Consider the following 22,673-nt stretch of genomic DNA (forward strand, 5'->3'; position numbering starts at 1 on the left):
TTCTGTTCACAATCGGATCCCAGAAGGCAGACTTATCTTAGAAAAGTAACATATACCTGGAAACTATCCCATAAAGAGACAGTCCCTTTGTCCTCTCTTGGCTGGAAGCCAAGAGAGCATCTTTGGCTAAGCAGATGTTGCTTCTTAGACAAAAATAGTCATAGAGAGAGAGATGGCTGCCCTGCCCTGTGCTTTTGTCGTTACCTGCACAGGTGAGGCTATGCCCACTCTAGTCACATGCAGAGGAAGTCTGTCCCAGCCCAGAAGGAAACAGGAAGTTTACCTACTGGCTGGACAAACATTCCTCCCCATGTGTAAACATGTTCACTCTAGGAATGTTGTACTTGACAGCTCTTGTGTTTCACATCCCACAGGCAGCAGTGGCTGACCAGAGGACTTCCAAGGAGAAGGGAAGGGGGAGAGGAGGCTGAAGGAGCACTCCACAGGGAGGGTGTTCGAAAAAGGTGAGGGGCTGCCAGCTATGCAGGCAAGGGGTGACCTAACTGGGCTCCTGAGCCCCACAGGTGTGCCACAGAAAAAATGTAGTTGGTCAAGGGAGCCGTGGACTCAAAAAGTTTGAAAACCTCTGGTAGGCTTTGCAAGCTCAGTAATGCTGACCTGGAAAGAATTGAAACTATGAACATGTGATCCTTGCACCTCTTTGGGTGCATAAATATGGGCAGAATCCTGCATAAATTCGTATCTTCCAGCTCGTATATGATGCCACATTCATATATTCATGAAATCTGGTCCCACTCCTCACTCCCAAATCACCTTTGAAACATTATATAGTAAAATAGCCGAAGTAAGTTCTCGAACCCTAAGTGATTATGCCTACGCTGGCCTTTTTAGGGAGCAATCCTATGCACAAGAAGCTGGCATAAAGCAAAGTGGCATAAATTAAGGCTGCATAAGGTTACATCAGATCTAAACCCTGTTCAGCTGCGACTACTCTGCATAAGCCTGGCAGAAGGAAAATGAACCTTTAACATAGTAGTGTTCAATGGCAGGTTTCCAGGTCATGTGACAAAGCTGAATTGGCTTAGGATCCAGCCTAAGTGCCTCCGTTCTGGTCCCGCCCCCACTATGGCTCCTGGAGCATCCCTTTCTGGGGACTTGCGCTGGCCTTGGCTCAGACAGCTTCACCTCAGCAGCTGAGTCCCAGCAGAGCCAGGATGAGCAAGTTATACTGGCATATTGTCGGCAGAGCCAGGGTTAGGGAGTTAATGGTGGCTAAGCTGGGTATCAGACAGCTGAGCTGGAGATCTGCTGCATCCTAAGCTACTCATCCTGGTAGATCTTACCATAGGATTCCCCCTTTAGTATGTTAACCCAAACAGCCAACACGGCTCTTCTGCAAACACGCAAGCAAAACCACACACCCCATGCTTGAGAACAGACAGAATGGACAAACCTCACACTCACTTGGTCTTCTGGCAGCAAATGTTCCCTCTATCACAGGGTACCAGCCCCCCCCCCCAAATATGGAGGCAGTGCTGTCCATTTCCTGCATTTTATTTATGCATTTATTTAATGAATCTATGTTCCACCCTTTAGCCAAACAGTCTCTCAGTGTGGCTTACAAAAATCAGCATTAAGTTGTTTATTGTGAAGCCCTCCTCTAAGTTGTGCCTGGCAGCCTGAGTGATATAAGCAGCTGCATGTTTTGTAAGTGCTGATGAAATGAAGGACAACTTTAAACATGAAGATAAACCCAAGAGGGAGCTGAATGCAATATTAAGGCTACATTTTCCTGCTTTTAGTGCTAAAAGATTTGCTACAACTGCTTCCAGCTGATATTTGTTTATCCCTAAAGGCAGAAGCATCTAACCTGGGCATCTTCATGGATTTCATATTATATTTTGAAATGTGAATGTGATGTCTAAAAAAACCTGCCTGGATGGCTGAGAAATTGGTAGCAAATGCCATCCTTGCTTACTTGAGGGCAAATCGGCATTAATCTGTGAATTTGTCCACACGAATTGTGTTCACTGCAATCATCATGATGATCTTGAGCACTGTTCTTTACTACAGTATGAACTGGAGATGGATTGAATTACATTTTAAAGAAAGTTGAGCTACTGTAGGTTATGCATATAAGCAGTGAAGTCCATCGATCAAACACTACCAACAGGGGGGGAGTTCTAAACTCACTCAAAGTTGATAACTCCCACTGAAGTCACAGGGACTTACATCTGAAAAATTAACTCCCAGTGACTTTTCATATTGTTTTAGGCAAGTCAGTATTCTGTTTTAGCATCCCCACCCACCAGCACTCACAACATAAAAATGATTACTGTACTAGGCTGTCGTAAACATTACTGAGACAAGCACAAAACACTTGAAATAACTTTATAAAATTGCTAAGCATTCTTCTTATTCCCCAAATTCTTAAGTTCACGAGTATTTTGTTGCTATACTTGCCAGAAACCACAATAAGAGCAAGAATAAAAAAGCAATTCTAACAGGGAAAGACAAGTTGATTAAGATTCAGGCTGGATCTAGGACTCAGCTAGGCTGGTAAAGAAAAAGCATTTTATATGTGTTGCATGTAGACACATCAAAGAAGCGTTTCAGTTTAAACCTTTGTAAATTTAAACAGGGAAAGCAGGTAGAGAAAAACAGGACTCTACATCGCCATCTGGTGACACAATGTTATATCGCACATACAACACATATAAATCGCTTTTTCTTTACCAGTCTAGCTGAGCTCTCAGTGGAGAAGCCAACTATTACCACTCAACTGCAAACTCAATTGGAAAAGTAACCTATATATCGTAACACAAATTAATGAGTCACACAGGTTCAGTAATTTGTGCTGGATAATTTTAGAGGTTTTTGTGGCTGCAAGAAGGAACTGTGTTTATTTATACAGTGGTACCTCGGTTTTTTAACATAATCTGTTCCGGAAGACCATTCTAATTCTGAAACGTTCGAAAACTGAAAACTCAATAGCCGGCAGCTGGGCCTCAGGATCCTGCACTCAGCGGAAGCCACTTTCCCTGTTTGACTTCTGAGGCGTGTTCGAAAACTGAAGCATTCACTTCCAGGTGTAAAGGTCAAGGTAAAGGGACCCCTGACCATTAGGTCCAGTCGTGGCCGACTCTGGGGTTACGGCGCTTATCTCGCTTTATTTGCCGAGGGAGCCACTGTACAGCTTCCGGGCCATGTGGCCAGCACGACTAAGCCGCTTCTGCTGAACCAGAGCAGCACACGGAAATGCCGTTTACCTTCCCACCAGAGTGGTACCTATTTATCTACTTGCACTTTGACATGTTTTCAAACTGCTACGTTGGCAGGAGCAGGGACCGAGCAACAGGAGCTCACCCTGTTGCGGGGATTCGAACCGCCGACCTTCTGATCGGCAAGTCCTAGGCTCTGTGGTTTAACCCACAGTGCCACCCATGTTCAAAAACCGAAGCGTTCACTTCCAGGTTTATGGCGTTCAAAAACTGAAATGTTCATCAACAGAGATGTTCTAAAACCAAGGTACCACTGTACACTCATATATAACTTTTAAAAGATAAATTTTTATTTGTTAAAACAACTCTTTCCAACTGCTTTGCTTTCTACAGGAAGAAGCCATTCTCCCGGCAATTCAACATGAGGACCTAATGCCTGGTACTGCTATTATTAATGCCTATGGACTGAATCCTCAGCTTTGCCCCCAAAACAACCCAGTGGACAACCCAATGCATCAAGGTAGTAAAGAGTGGATTTGGACCTCTTACCAGCTGCGGCTGAGGGGGGACCTGGCCAGGGGGCCCCTGGCAGTGTGGATTCCTCAACAGTCTTCCCAAACTAGCTGACTATTTACGTGCCCCACCCCCACCATGTGTTTGTGGGAGGGAGGGGGCATTATTGGTTTGGTTTGTTCTTGTTCTAATTTTTATTATGTATGTTGTGTTTTTATCTTGTAACTTCATGCTGTGAACCACCCTGAGATCTATGGGTGAAGGGTGGCATACAAATGTAGGAAATAATCAGAATAGGTGATGATGCGAGGGATTTTTTTTTTTTTGGCAAACCAGTAATTGAGATTTCAATCATATACACACGCGCGCGCGCACACACACACAAAACATATACTTGTCTTTTCTTACATAGTTATAAACCTTAAGCTTCAGCTGTGTTTATGCTACTTTTTATGCAATTATTAATAAAGATTATTAACAAAAGTTATTAACAAAAATATCATAAAAACTTTGGACTTCCTGTCAATTCCCATTGTATGCTTTTATTTTAATAGTGAATATACCTACCATTATTAATCTATTCTTTATATATTCTCTAATACATTCTTACAACAATTTGTACCGTTAATCTCATTTCCCCTATATTTCTTTATCCAAGGTCATTCAAATGCTGCCAAAGACGAAAAACCATTGGTATATTTTTGTACATATCTCTTGTATTTATCCCATTTTTGTGCAAATTCTTGTCTTGAACTGCCCCTTAGGATGTTGGTCAATTGCGCCATTTCCACATATTCTTGTAACTTATTCTGCCAATCCATTATAGTCGGAACATTTTTCCCTTTCCAGTTCTTGGCTACTTGTGTGTGGGCCACCTCTGTAGTGTATAGAAATATTTCTCTTAGGTTTTTTGGGATATCTTTACCAACAGTGCTTAACAAAAACACTTCTGGCTTTTTAAAAAATGTTGTTCCAAAGATTTTTTTCAGCTCATCATAGACGAGGCCCCAGAATTCTCTTATTTTCCTACACGTCCACCACATGTGGTACATGAGGAGACAACAGTTTCTCATAGTCTCTCCTAAGCATCAGCTAACCAGCACTGGGTTTGGGGAAGCTTGACAACAAATTAGGGGCATGAGTCACAAACCAGTTGTTAAATAAAACTAAAAGACTTTAGTTCCTAGCACATTGGTATCTTGTATTTTTATTCTGCAGTGTGGGGGAATGTATATACACTTCTCTCATTACTCCAGGTTGTATGGGGAGGCAAGTCAAAGGGTTGCAGGCAAATCATAGAAGTCAGCAAGTGAATCAAAGCCGGAAAGCCTGGCATAGCATTCAAAGAATGTAACAAATTTACATACAACAAATCACTGGACAAATAGCGCCTTGTGATCTTCATTTCAAAGACTGCAGCAGACATGGTGTAGGAGGAGGGAAATGAAATTATTTTGTAAACTGTGGTCTCGTCTGATGTTGCTTTAGCTATATACTTGACAGCCTCTCACTCTTTTATAAGGCAGGGTCGATCCAGCTGCCAATTAGCTTCTGGGAACAAAGTGCTGCTCTTACCTTTTACAGTCCTAAACAATTCCCCCATCACACTGACCTCAATAATATTTGTATTAATTACTGGCTTTCAGAATATTGGCAAAATGCCCATTATGAAAGTCTCAGTCTCTGTCCCTCTCCCTCTCCCTCTCCCTCTCCCTCTCTCTCTCTCCCTCCCTCCCTCCTGTGTGCATAGGGCTGTATGTTACAATAATTCCTGGGAGGTGCAAAGTGTTTCTCCATGCATCCTCTGTGAATCCAAGATTACTGTTAGTGGCAGCTGGGGCTTCCATTGTCAGCACTGCAGGGCAGGTTTCACCTCCACAGCAAAAGTGTTCAACTGCAGCACTGCTTTTCTTCTCTATCTCTAGATAGAGGTGGCTGGAAAATAGTCACCTTAAGGACACAGGGTTGAAGTCCGACTCTTTTTCCCATTGCCCTGACGGTCCCAGAAACACCAGCCATTGGAACTTGAGCTGACTCCTATCTATGCAGCCCTCCTCATTTCTTCTTCTTGGTCACACTGGAATCACACTGGCTTTTACATAGCCTTCTTCACATGTGAAGGTGCATCTCACAAAGAGAGGGCTCCTTGGTTCTGTCCCAGGGTCAAGTTGTCATTTTTTCCAGGACAAACATACATGGCTATTCTGTAGCCATCATGAATGAGGACAACACACATCTCTAGAGGTGGACCAGCAGCACAGCCCCTTTTTACACACAGTGCTCCTTCATGTGATTCACAGGTGCAGGGGGCACTGGTGTTTTTGTTTTAAAATCGGGGGGGGGGGGGTGTCTCTGGTATTTCTAGCATCAATAGATTCCATTAGTTTCCAAGTCTGCACATCACTGACACGTTTACTGTTGTGAAGCTTGAAGCAACTGGGTGCATAAAAACTGACTCCTTTTGGAATAAAACATTGTGCAGACCAATAAGCTTTGGTTCAAAACTTTGCTAACCAGATTTGCTAACCAGAACTTCTTCAAATAGCTACAAAAACATCAGAGATACATTCAAATAAGTCCATAATTTTAAACAAATATACTTAACATTTGCACACTCCTTGGTTCAAAAGGTGAGACACAGGACGTGCCAATGGATATATACCTAGAGAGCCAAGCTCACATATTGTAATAGAATTTACTTCCAAGGCAGTATCCATAGGACTGCAGTCTTACAGCCCAACACTGAGTGTTTTGCAAGTTTACTCTGAAGTAACTCTCATGATGTTCAATGGGACTTCCTCCAAGTTAAAACATATACAGGGTTGTATCCTTTCTCTTCCCACTCTTGATTTTACAGTTGTTCAGATTTGCTGATTGATAGTTTTCATAGTGTATCTTAATATCATAGAATCTTTGAACTGGAAGGGACCCCGAGGGTCAATCTAGTCCAACCCTCTGCAATGCAGGAATCTCAGCTAAAGCATCCGCGACAGATGGCCACCCCAACCTCTGCTTAAAATCCTCCAAGGAAGGAGAGTCCACCACCTCCACTGCTGAACAGCTCTTACCGTCAGAAAGTTTTTAGTTTAGTCAGAATCTCCTTTCTTGCAACTTAGAAGAGACAATTGCTCCTGTGTGAATGGGAACCTGTGCACACTTTCTTGGGAGTCCGTTTCATTGAACTTAGAGGGATTCTGAGTAAACTTACATAGGACTGGATTGTTATGTGTATCATGTTGCCTTCTATCAATATTTTTCATACAGATTTATAAAGTTTTTTTAATATAAAAAATAGCCTACTGTTCCAATTCACTCGGTTGTTTTTAATTGATCAAATTGTAATCAATCAGCAGTGCAGTCACATGCATTACTACTCAGAAGTAAGTCCTACTGAGTTCTATGGAACTTATTCTCTAAGTGTATAGGAATACATCCTAAGAATAAATGTTTTAGCAATAATAATGAAAATAAATAGCTACAAGCTCATTTTCCCAAATCCTCTGTACTATTCTCTGCCTCCCACACATTACTGTACATATAAATATCTTATGATACACATTCTTGGTGGACTCGCCACAGATTTTAGGGGTCAGCTGAGTTCTTTTTGTTTTGTTTTTTGCTCCAGGACAGGTTAAAGGACACCTATAATAGCTGTATGATTATGACCCCCTACATGCCCTACATTTTGTGAGTTCTAAAGATGGCAATCAGCCCAGAAGAGATTTTAAGACCCACTATGACCCTCATCACAGACAGGAGGCAGGGAATGCAGGATCCAGCGGGAGGGAGCAATGCATATTTTGAAGCTCTCTGGACTTTCAAAAAGACATTGGCCTTGTCTGAAGCGGCATGAATCCTCTTTCTTTCCTTTTTTGGTGCTTATCCGTGCCCTCACAATGAAGTAGAAAACTATTACACCAAGAAATAACCAATTCATTTCAATCAACATAGCATTTTGAAGAATGAGCGACTCATTTTCTTCTCTCTCAGGAATATTTCACTGGTAACATTCTGAAAATCACATTTGTGCAAAGTTTCATATTTTGAAACAAAATATGTTCAGGGCAGGTAAGTGAAGTCCTGCAGGAGAAAATACCAAATTGTGATAGTTTACTTTGGAGTCCTAAAAGGGAAATAAGAATAAGGACAGAGAAAGCAGGAATTCTTCCAAAGAAGGCAATTTAGAATTTCATGCTGAGCATTTTACAAGCAGAACACATACAGGTGCAAGGTAATTGAGCATCAGGAAACCTGTATCTGTTATCTATCCCCATAAAGTATATTTTAAAACAACCTGTCATCATTGTGAGTTATCAGCAAGGCAGAGAGCTTAACGTAATTGAAAACAGATTATAGACATTTCTATGGATACTGATTCATGTATATAAACCTTTATATACTCCTGTATGTATATGTATGTATGTATGTATAAGCTGTCTGTGGATAAACTCTGGCTCCCTCAGCCTGAAGTGAGATGAGCACCACTCCCCATAGTTGACTTTGACTGGACTTAACCATCCAAGGGTCCTTTTCCTTTACCTTTTTTATGTAAACCTTTACATGCAAAATGGCATGTATGACCTTCACTTTTCTTTTCTTTTCTTGTACTTGGAACTGCTTGTAGAAGCAGTTAACCATATGTGCTGTACACTCATGATATATGGGTCAGGACATCGCCATTACTCCATGTAGCATGGGTGACCATGTGCTTGAGGTGGTAGATGATGTTGTCTACCTGGGTTCCACCATAACCAGCAACCTCTCCATCAACACTGAACTGGACAAGCACATTCACAAGGCAGCTGTGGCAATGACTCGCCCCTCCAAAAGGGGATGGGAGAATGTGATGCTAATGACCAATACCAAGATGAAGATCTACCAGGCTTGCATGTTGAGCATGCTGCTTTATGGAAATGAGTTGTGGGTAACTTACAGTTGCCAAGATTGACACCTCAACATATTCCACATGTGCTGTGCCAGGAAGATTTTGGGCATCATGTGGCAAGACAGTCTCAAAGAAGGGTGTGCTCTCCCAAGCCTACATTTCCAGCTACACTGGTTTAATCATGTCCACAGAATAAAAGATGGCAGGATCCCAAAGAAGTGCTTTATGGGGAGCTGGCTTCACATATCAGGCCCATTGGCAGACCTATTCTGTGTTACAAAGGTGTCTGCAAACATGGCATGAAGACTGGCAATATCAACTTTGCTGTGTGGAAAACCCATGCAAACAGAGGCACTGAGTTGGGCCCCAGATTTTTTGGGAGTGGGACAGCGCTATGTGCATGTGATGCCATGTATGTTCCACATATGTGATGTCACACGCGCAATGCTGGGCTCATGCTCGTCCTAACGATGTGCATGTTGATGTCAGTAAAGTCAGCATTATGAATGGGCTTCTCTAAAGTGCTACTTCTGCAACATGAAATCCTAACATTCCAGTGTACTGCCTAGGCAAGAAAAACGTGTTGGTGCTGACCTTTAAAGGCCTAAATGGCTTTGGCCCAGTATACCTGAAGGAGCGTCTCTTCCCCACTCATTCAGCCCAGACACAGAGATCCAGCACTGAGGGCCTTTTGGTGGCTCCCACACTGCAAGAAGTTAAGCTACAGGGAACCAGGCAGAGGGCCTTCTCAGTAGTGGCACCTATCCTGTGGAATGCCCTCCCATCAGATGTTAAGGAGAGGAGTATTTATATAACATTAAGAAAACATATGAAGGCAGCACTGTATATAGAAGCTTTTTAAGGTTTAATGTTTTGTTATGTTTTTATATATGCTGGAAGCCACCCTGAGTGACTGGGGCAACCCTGTGAGATAGGAGGGGTACAAATAAATTATTATTATTATTATTATTATTATTATTATTATTATTATTATTATTAAAATTTGACCCTGTCACCTGAGGAAAGGAGAAAGCATATGAGGAGATATCATATCTTCAAATAACTCAAGGACTGTCACTTGGAAAACGGAGCAAGCTTGTTTTCTCCTGCTCTGGAAAGTAGGACCTGAACCAATGGCTTCAAATTCCAAGAAAGGAGATGCTGAATAAACATCAGGAATAACTTTCTGACAGTAAGAGCTATTCAACAGTGGAACGGACTCCTTGGAAGGTGGTGGACTCTGCTTCCTTGGAGGTTTTTAAGCAGAGGTTGGATGGCCTTCTGTCATGGATGCTTTAGTTGAGATACCTACAAGTGCAGGTGGTTGGACTAGAGGACCCTTGGAGTCACTTCTGACACTACAATTCCATGATATGCCATCTCCTCTTACACCTCCAGTCCCAGCTCCTACCTTAATCTGAGGCAGATCCTCTGAAGACAAAGCTACAGAACCTGTTTCAACACAAGGGATCAGTTCTGGAATATGTGAAATAGTGGCAGTAACAGATGTAGTTGTGAGCATATGAAGAGAAAGGATCTGAGTGTACCATGCAGACAGGATTTTGGAAAACAGGGTTTCCATCTCTCCCTCCAAGCTGATTCTTAATATTTACTTAAAATTTTGCAGCCCTGAATAGGTACCTTGATTGTACAGCTCCATTATCTGTTTTCTGCTCTCTCTTAGTCATAGACAAGGAAGGAAAGAGGGGAGCTTTGGAGGTTCATAGTTTTGGTTTGCTGTGTGAAATGCCATTATGAAGCTTTACCAAATGGGAAATGTCTGCTATTCTCCCTAGAAATGATTAATTGTTCTTTTCCTTAAGATCAAATATGTTTTGGTGACAGTCGGGAAATTAATTATACCTCATTTAATTGAGGGAAATGTAAATTATCCCAATTATGTCAAAGCTTTCAATGAAACAACGATGTAAAGTATTGTGCATACATCATTCCACAAGCAGGGTAGGACACAGGAGAGCCTAATTGAAAAATTACAGAACATCAGTTGACACAGATCATTGTCAATTTACAAGGCTGAACCCAGCCCCACCCCCCACAAAAACTGGTAGCATTATTTTTCATTTCTGCAGTAACAATGCCATTACACAGCACATGACTATCAAATAATGTAAGAAGCTCAATAGGAAAGAACCAACTTGTAACCAACTTGCTCTTAAGGTTTTCTTTGTTTTTAATTAAATCATTGCATCTGTAATTATAACTGAGGCATGCATTGCTACATTCAATGCTAAAGTGATGGAATCTGAACTACTAATGCTCTGATTTTGACAGGATACCGGGAAGTTCACGAATTTTACCATAATTCCTAGGATGAAAGACTTTCGCCCTCTTCATATTTCGCCTACCTCCATTGCCACTTACACGTAGGAGGTCAAAGTTCATACTGCAGTTCAATCATGATGCTCACGGTTGACTTGGGGCTCTTTTCCCCATTATGTTTCAGTGTAACCTACCTGTCACGGTTGTTGTGAAGATATGGGCCAACCCACCCATGAAGCAAGGGCGGCAAACTGTCCTGGGCCGGCCCGGGAGAAGATGGTGTCATCATCCCATATACAGTGGTACCTCTAGTTACGAACTTAATTCGTTCCAGAGGTCTGTTCTTAACCTTAAACTGTTCTTAACTAGAGGCGTACTTTTGCTAATGGGACCTCTTGCTGCTGCTGCACCACCGGCACATGATTTCCGTTCTCATCCCAGGGCAAAGTTCTCAACTCGAGGTAACTCTTCCAGATTAGCGGAATTTGTAACCTGAAGCATTTGTAACCTGAGGCGTTTGTAACTCAAGATACCACTGTACATTATCCTGAGTGCCTTGGAGAAAGGACTGCATACACAAATATGACAGGTAGAATTAAATGGCAATAAATAAATAAAAACTTCACTTCACTGAAGAAGAAACATCTTCAGATTTTGCAGTGTTGGAGGATCAGATATAGCTGATATACCAGCAAGGACACTTTAACATGTACTGTGAATTACCTGTGTTAAATGGGGATTTTGCTGCCTCCATGCCCCTATTTCATTCTGGCTAGGAACTCACAGAATTGGAAACAGAATGCTGAACCAGACGGGTGTTGGGTCTGATCAAACCAAGTGCTTATGTTCTGACATGGATCTGGCCTGGAGTGAATGCAAATGTCCTCTACCACACAAAACAAAGATTCATGTCCATCATCTCTATCACAACACTCACTCCCTTAGAGCCTCTGTGTTTCCGAGGGCTGAACCATTCAGCCAAAGTGGTAGGTTGGGCATATAGGCTGAATGCAGGCACACATGAGTTCAGTTTTGGGATCACTCAAAGCAGTTGTGTGCAGCTTTTGCTGCACAGCCCAGCATGCAGTTTCCAATGAGAAACTGACTCCATGGGCAAACAAGTTAATCATTTCCCCCAAGTTTCTTTCCCACTACCCAACTCTGCACAGCAACCTCTGCATAAATATTTCCACAAATACCATTCTGTATTCCTCTTAATATACAATAACTATGTGAGCATTGTTTGGGGAATTATCCTGGTATGATACTGTGGCCTCCTTTTGAACTGGTTCAGTCTGGTGAAGCATTAGGTGGAACAGAGGGAAATGCCATAAGCAGCAATAAAGAGGACATACAAATTTGTATGAAAGGAACAACTCAGATGACCACAAAATCCACTGAGAAGCAACCCTGCAATGGCCTCATTAAAATGAATGTGATGTATGCATCCTGCTGGATAAAGCAAAGATCATCACCACCACAATGCAAGTCAGTGAAGGAACATGAAGGAAGGCTGAAAAGCCCTGCATTTTATAGGCCATATGCCTACTGTTTGTGACTGAATAGCTACCTCTGTTCCAGGCAAAATTCTATGATCTCTGCTGCAGGTACCCAACTGTGTCCCCAACTCCATACTTCTGTTAGAAGCTGGTGAATGCCCAATTTCAACTAAAGCATGGTGGGCTGCCCTAAAACATTGGCTCAGGATTTCAGTGTTTGATCTACGGAAGGGTTTGTACCAATGAGGCGTTTGTCAGCAAATGGCAGAAAACCATGGCTAGAAAAGCCACCTCTATTGTTCCGTCACCCCCCCCCAACTTTATTACTTGGGTTATGAAGGTGGAGAGGAGTTCCCTACCAGGACAGACTTTGCTTGTGTGCTCAAGACATCGATTCTATAAAACATATTTTGCTGCACTGTGCGAAATATGAGCAAGCCAGGGCTGAACTGATATTACCCTTGCTGGTACCTTTCCTGGGAAAATCAGAGGCTCACTATATCAGGTTCCTATTGGAAGACCGGACAAATGCTAGAACATTAGCAGTAGCCAAGTTTTTATCGGTGGTTGCAAGAACCAATGATCCCTATCTTTAAGTCTGAACAAAATGCTTGTTTAACCTGGAGGTAGGCTGTCTGAATTGTGCATTGCTTTGTAACGATTTGTTGGGTCTCTGGACCATAATAAAGATTGATTGATTTTTTTAAAAAAAAATTTTTGCAGCAAACAGCTGAAACCTAGGTTGTCTACTTCAGAGAGAAGGACATATGGCTTCTGAGAATTCTGTTGCTCCTGGACACAGTTAAACTAGCCCTGATGGGCACTTGAGTGTAGGCTGGACCTGTATTCATGCAAGCCAGGTGCAAATTACATTTACCAGTATTATAAAAAAATTAAATGCCTATGAAATTTTGGAGAGATGTGTTGTTGGTGCACCTGTGAGAAGCCTCAAAGGCAATGCTCCTTTGTCACAGAAGAGGGGAGGGACTTTGTAACAATGATGGCTTGCATGGACTGACAAAAGCCATTTCATCAGCAGCATCAACTCTGCATCTCAGCAGCTAGACAAAAAATGCTTAGAATAAGATAAAATAAAACTGGACAAAAATGCCCAGTAACACTAATTATTAGGCAGTCATGAAAATGGTTGAAAAATTAAAGAACATCAGGGAAATGGAGATAAGTGAACATAATTGTCTCTGACTCAAGCACTGAGGCAATTATGGAGGAGCATTATTATTACAATAACTGCTTCTGGACATGAACAACATGTTATCCTTCTGTTAAATAATTTGGGTGATTATGTATCTCCTCCCTTGTTACCTCCTTACAAGCTGGGAAGTGACTTTGAATGCAAATGCCCGCATGTATAGACAGGAGAGAAAAAGTGCAAGAAAGTGTGGGCAGATGTATTATATTTGTGCCATTTTTTATCCTTCTCTTTTGGAGCCATTCTTTTTAGATGGTGGTTTTTCTACATAGATGGCTAGAAGAGGACATGCTGTAATAAAATAAAATAAATATGCACACTAACTCTGGACCCACATTTGCTGAGAGGTGATCTAACAGTAATTTGCTCACACTGCTTTTGGGTCTTCTGAAAGCCTAAGCAACAGGAAAAAACAAAAAGCAGAGGTAGCTTTTCCAGCGGTCCCAGATGATGACGCCCGAAGATGGCGGTTGTAACAACTTCTCCTTCATGAACCCTCCGGATTACAAACCTTTTATAGCCTTTTATAGCCTTTTACAGCCGTCTTTTTAGCTGTTTTTAATTGACTTTTAAATCATTTTACCTCTGTTAGAAGTTTTAATCGTTTTACTTCTATGGTTGGCCAATACGTATCAACAAGGATATTCAAACCTTCTGCTGATTAGTAACGCCGCCTTGAAGATTGGGTTATGCTGAGCAGTGGAGGAGGAGTAGCAGAGGAGTTGCGGCCATAAAAGATAAGTTCTCTTTTGTCTCCGTTTACCTCTACTTTGAACCTCCGTAGTCAGTGAGACAGCGACAAATGGGTCATGGCAAGCGACCAAGATCTGCTGAGAAAGGTTGTTCACCTCCAAGAGCAAAGCAGTCAAAGCTTGAATCTCTCCCACCATCTACTAACAATAACAGCAAAACGGAGCAAGTAATTGTTTCTGCGGTCGAAACATACAACCGCTTCTGGCCTCTGTATGATCAAGGAGAGTTGGAAAAGCTAGCTGATTCAGCGGGGGATGGAAGCCATAGGGAAGCCCTCCTCCCTGACACCTTAATTACCCCTCCGTCACTGAAACGGGAAGCATTAGGGCAAACTGCCCATGATTTAGTACCTGATCAAATACAACTGGTAATCAGGACTTTAAGCTTCATTTTCAAGGAATTGGAGGGGATTTCTTTGTCATTGAACAAACTTTCACGGGCCCTTCTGGCTCATCTACCTTCCTCAACTGAGCTATCTAATTTGCATCAATCTCCAGTGCAGCTTGTAAGTGCCTTAAAGAGACAACTTGATCAGAAATCTCTCCCTAAGGGCCTAAGATGCAGGCTGCCACTGCTCCAAAGGAATAAGCAATCTTTGATTTTTCAACCTAACAAAATATGTTTATCCATTTTTTCCCGTGACGCCCCCAGTCTTAGGTGGAATAACCTGAGGACGGCTAAAGGGTACCTTCGTGATTTGTTAAATATTCCTTTTTTCCAGATAGATCTTATATCTGTAGCACCCCTAAATGCCACGCCCTGGCCAAGGAAATTTATGCTCTCCTTCCAGTCTGCAAGGATCCCACATCTTCTTGCAAGACAAAAAGATCGGCTGGCACCCTGGGAGATTGTAACAACTAGAGTCTTTAAGGACACGAGTGTTAAACCTCTTTTTGCCAACATCTTAACTGACAATGAACGCTCGTTTCCTTCTTCTGTTCCTATAATAACGGGAAAAACACCTAGCCGGGTATCCCCTGTTCCACCTGCGACCCCAAGTGCCCATCTAGTTACGTTGAGGAATGATCCAATTGCAAGCGGAGATTGGAATATCCCTGAAGAGAGAAATCTTATCTCCTCTTATGGAAAACTCCCTTCAGAAGAACAGCAGGCTATTCTCGATAGATTGGATCTACTCAAACAAAGACTTCTATCGCAAGGGGACCCCTCTATACCGATGAGAGAGGAGAGCAGGCGCTCCACGTCCCACATGGCGTCTCCATCAAATGCCCTGATAATTTCTCAACCTGTTACCTTGTTACCCCCTACTGATCTGAATCAGCAGTCACCTGTTGACCAACAGCACCATCCTACCGTGGAGGAAGTTGATAAACTCAATACTCCCGTCTTAGATCTTATGCCCAATCAAAATATGGAAGTTGATGACTCCTTTGCCTCAATGCCTGAGCTAGAATCTACCCTGCCTGAAGATCACCAGGAAATGACTATGCATGCACCATCCTCACGTTCATGTCCTTTAACACATCTGCGTGATAATTCCTCTCCATCTGCGCAGCAACTACAAGTGATGGCTGGAACACCTCTTAGCGCTACCCTGGCTAAGACTGATAATTCTGACGGATCTACTAGTGTAGCCCATCAAAGACTTGTTACTACTCACCTCAATGAACAGCATCCGACCTCACCAACTTTGCCTAATTCTTCCTTCCCGGCAAAGCCCTTCCTGCCTGTTAATGTTACCAAATCATCGATACAATTAACACAGAAGAAGACCTTATCCGCACAAACTAAAATTACCGATTTCCTTATGGGTCCTTGTTCTACCTCCAAGAACCCATTAAACAACTCAAAGTGACAATTACCGGGACAGCACAAGGACTCGACATTATCAATACTTAGCTGGAACATTGCTGGTTGGAGAACCAAAAAATCAGACCCCGAATTCAGGAAGTACATAAATTCATTTAAAATTATTCTGTTCCAAGAAACATGGGATGAGGAAGAGATTACCATAGACGGCTTTGATCTTCTAACACTTCCGGCCTCCCCTTCTTTGAAAGGTGGTCGCCCCAAAGGGGGCCTTTTGATTGGGATTTCACTCCAACTTCGCGCCAAATTCACTCTGGTACGGGCTTCCCCGCCTTTTGCTCTATCTGGACTGATCACAGAAGGGAAGTCCTCATTACTAATTACTAATGTTTATCTCCCCCCCGAAGGCTCAGCGCCTGATCTTGATTGGAGATGGGAATCATTTGAAAATCACCTACTGTCATGTCATACTAAATGCCCTAACTCGTACTCCTTAATTGGGGGAGACTTTAATGCTCGTATTGCCACAAATTGGGACTTACTAACCAAGTCCAAATGGTGGACTTCCCCATGTTTGGACAATTTTGACTTGGAACATGCCAGAATTAGAACTTCAAAGGACAACAGAGTAAACAAAGCAGGAGTGACCCTTTACCAAATGGCCATTCGCCTGAATCTAGTATTTTTGAACGGCACCTTCCCCCCCGATATACCGGGGGAGTTCACTCACCTGGGACTAACATCTAACAGTGTTATCGATTACCTCCTGATCTCCGCAAATCTGGCCGTTAATGTACTTTCCTTCCAAGTTGAAAACCAACATTTCAGTGATCACCTCCCAATAGTGACCACTCTGTCATTGTTCCGGTGCCAGAATGACAATAAACACTCAGTCCTTCTGGAAACCTCATCATCGATCAAAATAAGAGGGATCAAGTGGTCGGAGGCTGTGGCCCAAAAATACCAGGTTTTCTTCCATAGGGAAATCAACGCCTACTTACCTCAAATAACTACTGATTTACAAGATTCCAATTCGGTTTTGAAACTTTTTAACCTTCTTATAACAAACCTTACCACTTTTTTTACATCACCTCCTCAAAAGGCGAAAGTGGCGCATTGCAGTGCTGGGGCCCCTTGGTTTAACACCTCTTGCAAACAAGCAAGATCCCTTCTTCGTTCCATCTATAATGAATACAAAAACTCTAATGCTCAGGCTCTACCATCTTCCTATTTACAAGCCAAAAGAGCATACAAACAGACTTTAAAGCTGGCCAAACGCGAGTGGTATCAAAAACGTTGGCGAGCCTTGATTGCGGCCTCGAGATCCCGCAGACCACAGGAATTTTGAGCTCTGATAAACAAAAGAGGAAGGAAATACCCACTGACGATTATCCCTGCGCCCACATGGGAACAATTCTTGAGTAAATATTTCTCCTTGGCAGAGGAATCCAACTCATCCACGGAACTCCGAGCCGACCATCTACCTTTGTGGCCCTCCACTGACCCAGACCTGATAATGGACTTGATATTAGATCTGAAAACGGGCAAAGCCCCCGGGCCGGATCTAGTCCCTGCTGAGGCTATTGTTGCGCAACCAAGGTGGTGGGCTGAAATTCTGGCCAAAGTCTTTGATGCAATTAATTCTACGGGGCTTATCCCTAGGTCATGGAAGGAGGCCGTGATCGTGCCAGTCCATAAAAAGGGTCCCCCTGCTGACCCGGAGAACTATCGGAACATCAGCCTTTTGTCTATCATCGGGAAAATCTATGCAAAATTTTTGCTGTCCAAGCTGTCCCATTGGGCAAACGACTCAAATTTGATTGGCCATGAGCAAGCGGGCTTTAGGAACAATTATTCAACCTCTGACCATATGGTAATCATGTATCATCTTGCCAGAAAATATTCTGCCCCAAGTCGGGGGCGCCTATGTGTCGCTTTTATAGACCTAAAGGCTGCCTTCGACAGTATCCCAAGAAATTGCCTATGGAAGAAATTAGAGAGATGGGGCATAGATAGAAGGCTGTTATGGCTTATAACCCAATTACACCATGGGTCGTCGGCTAGAGTGAGACTCACACCGGCGGGAAACCTATCCAACGAGGTCCCAATAAATAGAGGTGTGCGCCAAGGCTGCATTTTGGCCCCACTCCTCTTCAACCTGTTTATCAGTGATATGAAGCTCTTTCTGAACGAGTCTCAAGCCAACATTCATGCCCCCCGCCTAGCTGATTTTCGCTGCCCTTTGCTCCTATATGCCGACGATGCAGCGATCCTTTCCTACTCTAGAGTTGGTTTATGCAGAGCTCTAAAGATTTTTGTGGCTTATTGCAAACTTAACCATCTGACAATTAATCATGGGAAATCTAAAGTCCTGGTCTTTACCAGGTCTCGGAAAACTTACAGCTGGAAGTTAGATGGAGTCCAATTAGAACAGGTTTTCAAATTTAAATACCTGGGAGTCTTTTTTCATTACAATCTAAGCTGGAAGCCACAGATACAGTATTTACTAAACAAAGGGAAAACAATACTTTATACTCTACTCCAATTTCTTGCGGCCGACGGAGCCTCTCACATCCCTTCTGCATTGAAGGTATACCACGCAAAAGTGGTTTCCACCCTTTGTTATGCTGCCCCGCTCTGGGCCCCAGGGTCCAATTTAACATCACTGGGGACATTGCAGAATCAGTTTCTCCGTCGCCTTCTGAAACTCCCCATGTGTGTGAGCAACGCAGCCATACGTCTGGAGTTAAGGATTGCATCATTGGAGACTGTCATCTGGAAGCGAGTCTTTGGCTATTGGCTGTCCAGCTGGCATAGGCTTCCCGACCATTACCTTTTTCAGTGCCTCTGGCGGGACGTCTTTGTCAATCCGTTGGTAGGGAAAATCCATGCCAAACTTCTGAGCATCGGAATTTCCCCAGCGGACTCCTTAAAGATGAACTTACGCTCAGCCAAAAGCCTTATTGAGCAAAGATTAGCGGACATTGAAAATCAACACAACCTCGCCAGGGGTGGGGGTGTCTGCTCCCCCAGGTATCACGGAATAACCCCACCACTTGGCCTTCCATCATATATGTCATCTCTTTCATCAGTACCACACCGACGTGCATTTATTCGTGCACGGTTCAATGTCTTTCCATCGAACCTGCTGAACCACAGATTTTCTAAGGGTTTGGTGTCTCCGCTATGTGTGTGTGACGGGGAAACTGTTGAATCTCTTTCACATATAATGTTCAACTGTCCCCTACATAGCGTAGCCAGGGCTAAATTCCTGGGTCCTGCTTTACTGCGCTTGGTTGGCAGGCCTGTTGAGTCACACGCCGCACTGCTTTTGCAGGATACAGATCCTTCTGTAACTCTGCAGGTGGCGAGATTTCTGAATGCGGTTATCTCACACTCAAAAACCACCAAAAACCAACAACAACATCAAAACTAATCGAACTGTTGTGATGAGAGTGCATGTCGGAGTTCGTCTTCAGTTTTCCTTTTCTGTGATCTGTCCCTTGGAGCTCTCCTGGCCCCAAGCTGTCACTTGGCTCTGCTCAATGACCCACCCTTGCATCGTGGTGTTCACCTCCTGTTGTCGGATATATCTGTTTTTATGTCCCTGTGTTTTTATGTTTGTACATATTTTATGGGCTAATAGCCGTAAATAAATAAATAAATAAATAAATAAATAAATTTCCAGCTCCACAGTCCACACCAGGGCACTGCCTTTATCAATCCAAGGGAAATGTTATACTGTCCAAGCTTTGTGGGGTGGGGAGGGGGAAATAGGCTGGTTCTGGAAGCATGGGTGACACTATATTTCCTCACAGCCTTGAGAGGAAATGTGGAAGGAAGTGTGCGCTTTGCAATTGTAAGGTTGCAGATAGGGATGGATTCGAGGAAGTTGAAACATACAATGGCTGACCATCAACTTACCTTTTTTTTAAAAAAAGAAAAATACAAGGCAGGATTCAACTTATTTATTTATTTATTGCATTTAAAGCCCACCTTTCCTTCAGTGATCTCAAGGTGGCATGTTTGGTTTTCCCTGTCCCCATTTTAACCTCACAACAACCATGCAAGGTAGGTTAGAATGAGAGATAGTGACTGGCCCACGGTCACCCGGTGAGCTTTGTTACTGAGTGGGATTTGAATCCTGGTCTCTCAGATCTCAGTCCAACACTCTAACCAATCCACCACGCTGGCTCTATGTGTCCTATCAGTGGATAGTATATCAGCCCTGAGTGCTCACTGGAAGGACAGATCCTGAAGCTGAGGCTCTAATACTTTGGCCACCTCATGATAAGAGAAGACTCCCTGGAAAAGACCCTGATGTTGGGAAATATGGAGGGCACAAGGAGAAGGGAATGAAGGAGGACAAGATGACCAAGCTGCGGGAGGCCGTGGAAGACAGGAGTGCCTGGCATGCTCTGGTCCATGGGGTCATGAAGAGTCAAACATGACTAAACGACTAAACAACAACAAATTGTGCCAGTGCCAATTGAAGTGTCCACCGCAGTGCCAAGCCCAGTGTTGTGTGATAATGCAGCCTAATGCTGTCGGCAGGATACTTGCAGTGATGCACCCAACCACCTGCTCATCAGATCCTTGCCCATCCTGACTTTAAGAGATCCGAGTCCTCATCAGGGGATGAGTTTTTTGTGGGGTCAGGTCAGTGCTTGTATCACACCACCATTCTAGTCATCCTTCAGGAGTTAAAGGGCAAATCTATGAAGTGGACAGCCTCTTCTACTTGTGGGAACTCCCTGTGCTTCTGAGCTCCATGCAGTCAGGATACTAGAACCTTCTGTATGAATCCTAAAATGAGCGCCCAGCACAGGCCCATCCCAAAATCCAATATATTGAGATCTCCTAGCACTGGAGACAGTCATATGATTCCGTTAAAATAATAAATCCAAACACATCCCCAACCTCTCCTGTAAATTCATTGTTTTTCCCTACTGGCCACTGATGTCAAATGTATACAGTCTGAAAAACATATGTGACATTAATCAAATTTTACTTCTCATTTTCCAGGCTTCTAAACAGAGCATATTGCATCAGCTCTTCCTCTGAGTCCCATGGAACTTGCCTATGAACCACAGCACTAACAAAGTTGGACATCTGCCTGATCTGTAATGTCTCTGGCTTGATCTTGTTGGCTGAGCTAATTAAAAAAAATCTGCCTATTAGTATTTTATACTTGAGCAATGTAATTAGGATCTACTAGTAACTGTTTTTATTCCATTTTCCACCTCCATAGCACTTATACCACTTTGTATCTTCACTTTATAGTTGATTTTGTTTGGGGGAAGAAAATTTCAGAATAGGTGACTGCATGGGAAATTAGGTAAAGCGTTAATAATAATATAACTGCATTTAGAAGGCAGTAATAACCTCAAATTTTCAACTCTATACAGTTTTTTTTTAGCCTGAAGGCAAACATTAAAAGCATATTATTCTTTCAAGTGTCTACTTGATCATATCTTCTGTTTGGTAGAAATACAACAATTAAAACAATAGCTTTTGTGCATGGGTACACTAGAAAACTAGTTAATTTACTTTTTCTGTACAGGGATTTTCTTTTAAAGAACGTTTAATTATAATAATTTCAGTAATAATGAGAGAAGGAACTGAAGACAGTATATGGCACTGCTGATCACATAGCTATCGTCGAGTTTTGCTCATCTTTCTCACTCCATATTGTACATTTGGAATTAAATATTCAAGGCAAGCTTCACTTTATCTAATGGATGTAGAGTTTTTAATAATATAAATATGAAAATTATTTGCTAGCATATTCATGCAACAGATACTTTGTGGACAGCATTTTATGGAGAAAATGTTTAAATAGGAGAAAAAATAGTATCTGTGAGGACCCAGGCAATTTACTAATTTGAAAAGGCTTCAGAAGAGTGATAAGGCAGCTTGTTATACTGTATATTAGATCCACCATTAAGGTTGCTCAACGTCTGCTGATAATGGATGCAAATGAAACCTACTGAAAAGCAAATTTGCCATGTGCCTGTAACTATCTCCATTGCTTCTGTGGATTTGTGTCTTAATTTGAATATAGCTTTACTTACTAGACATTTTTTAAAAAAACCAAATAAATGTACATTAGTTGATCTAGGCTAGGTCTATCCCCCCCGCCCCAAGTGATTTTGCTCTGTATTCCAGTTTGGCTCAGAGAATGTCAAAAGTTCATTTCAGAAATGGTCCCTGAACATGAATTTCTTAAATTCCCCTAACAGGCAAGAGGATGTGAGCTGGACAGGACTTGAAAGGCTAAAATACATTAGAAAGGATGCATTTTAAACAGCACATCAGAAGGCCAGTAAACATATTGCAACTTATAAGAGATATGAATGTAACAATATCAAAGAGAAATTACCAACAATTTATACATGAATGCATCTGGGGGCAGGAGGAAGGGAAATATATAATGAACAGCATGTGCAAACTTTGATCATATAGAAAACAAAATGGAATACGAATGTGCAATATAACTTACAAACTTTACTGAGAGAAATAATATGCAACTTAACTATTGTAAACAATGATTATGGTGTGCAAAACTAATAATAGATTTT

The 22,673-nt window shown here is 42.5% G+C and overlaps 1 long non-coding RNA gene across 1 annotated transcript; it reads left to right on the plus strand.

The window, feature by feature from the left end:
- The first annotated feature begins 205 nt into the window (after positions 1-205).
- LOC310761343 lies at positions 206-22,140 on the plus strand. The gene is made up of 4 exons (XR_014547407.1): positions 206-464; positions 3,576-3,702; positions 13,083-13,219; positions 21,118-22,140. It is a non-coding gene; the product is annotated as an uncharacterized lncRNA (long non-coding RNA).
- Positions 22,141-22,673: the final 533 nt, after the last annotated feature.

Source organism: Podarcis filfolensis, assembly GCF_964270895.1.
Source record: "Podarcis filfolensis genome assembly, chromosome: 4".
Classification (NCBI taxonomy): Eukaryota; Metazoa; Chordata; class Lepidosauria; order Squamata; family Lacertidae; genus Podarcis; species Podarcis filfolensis.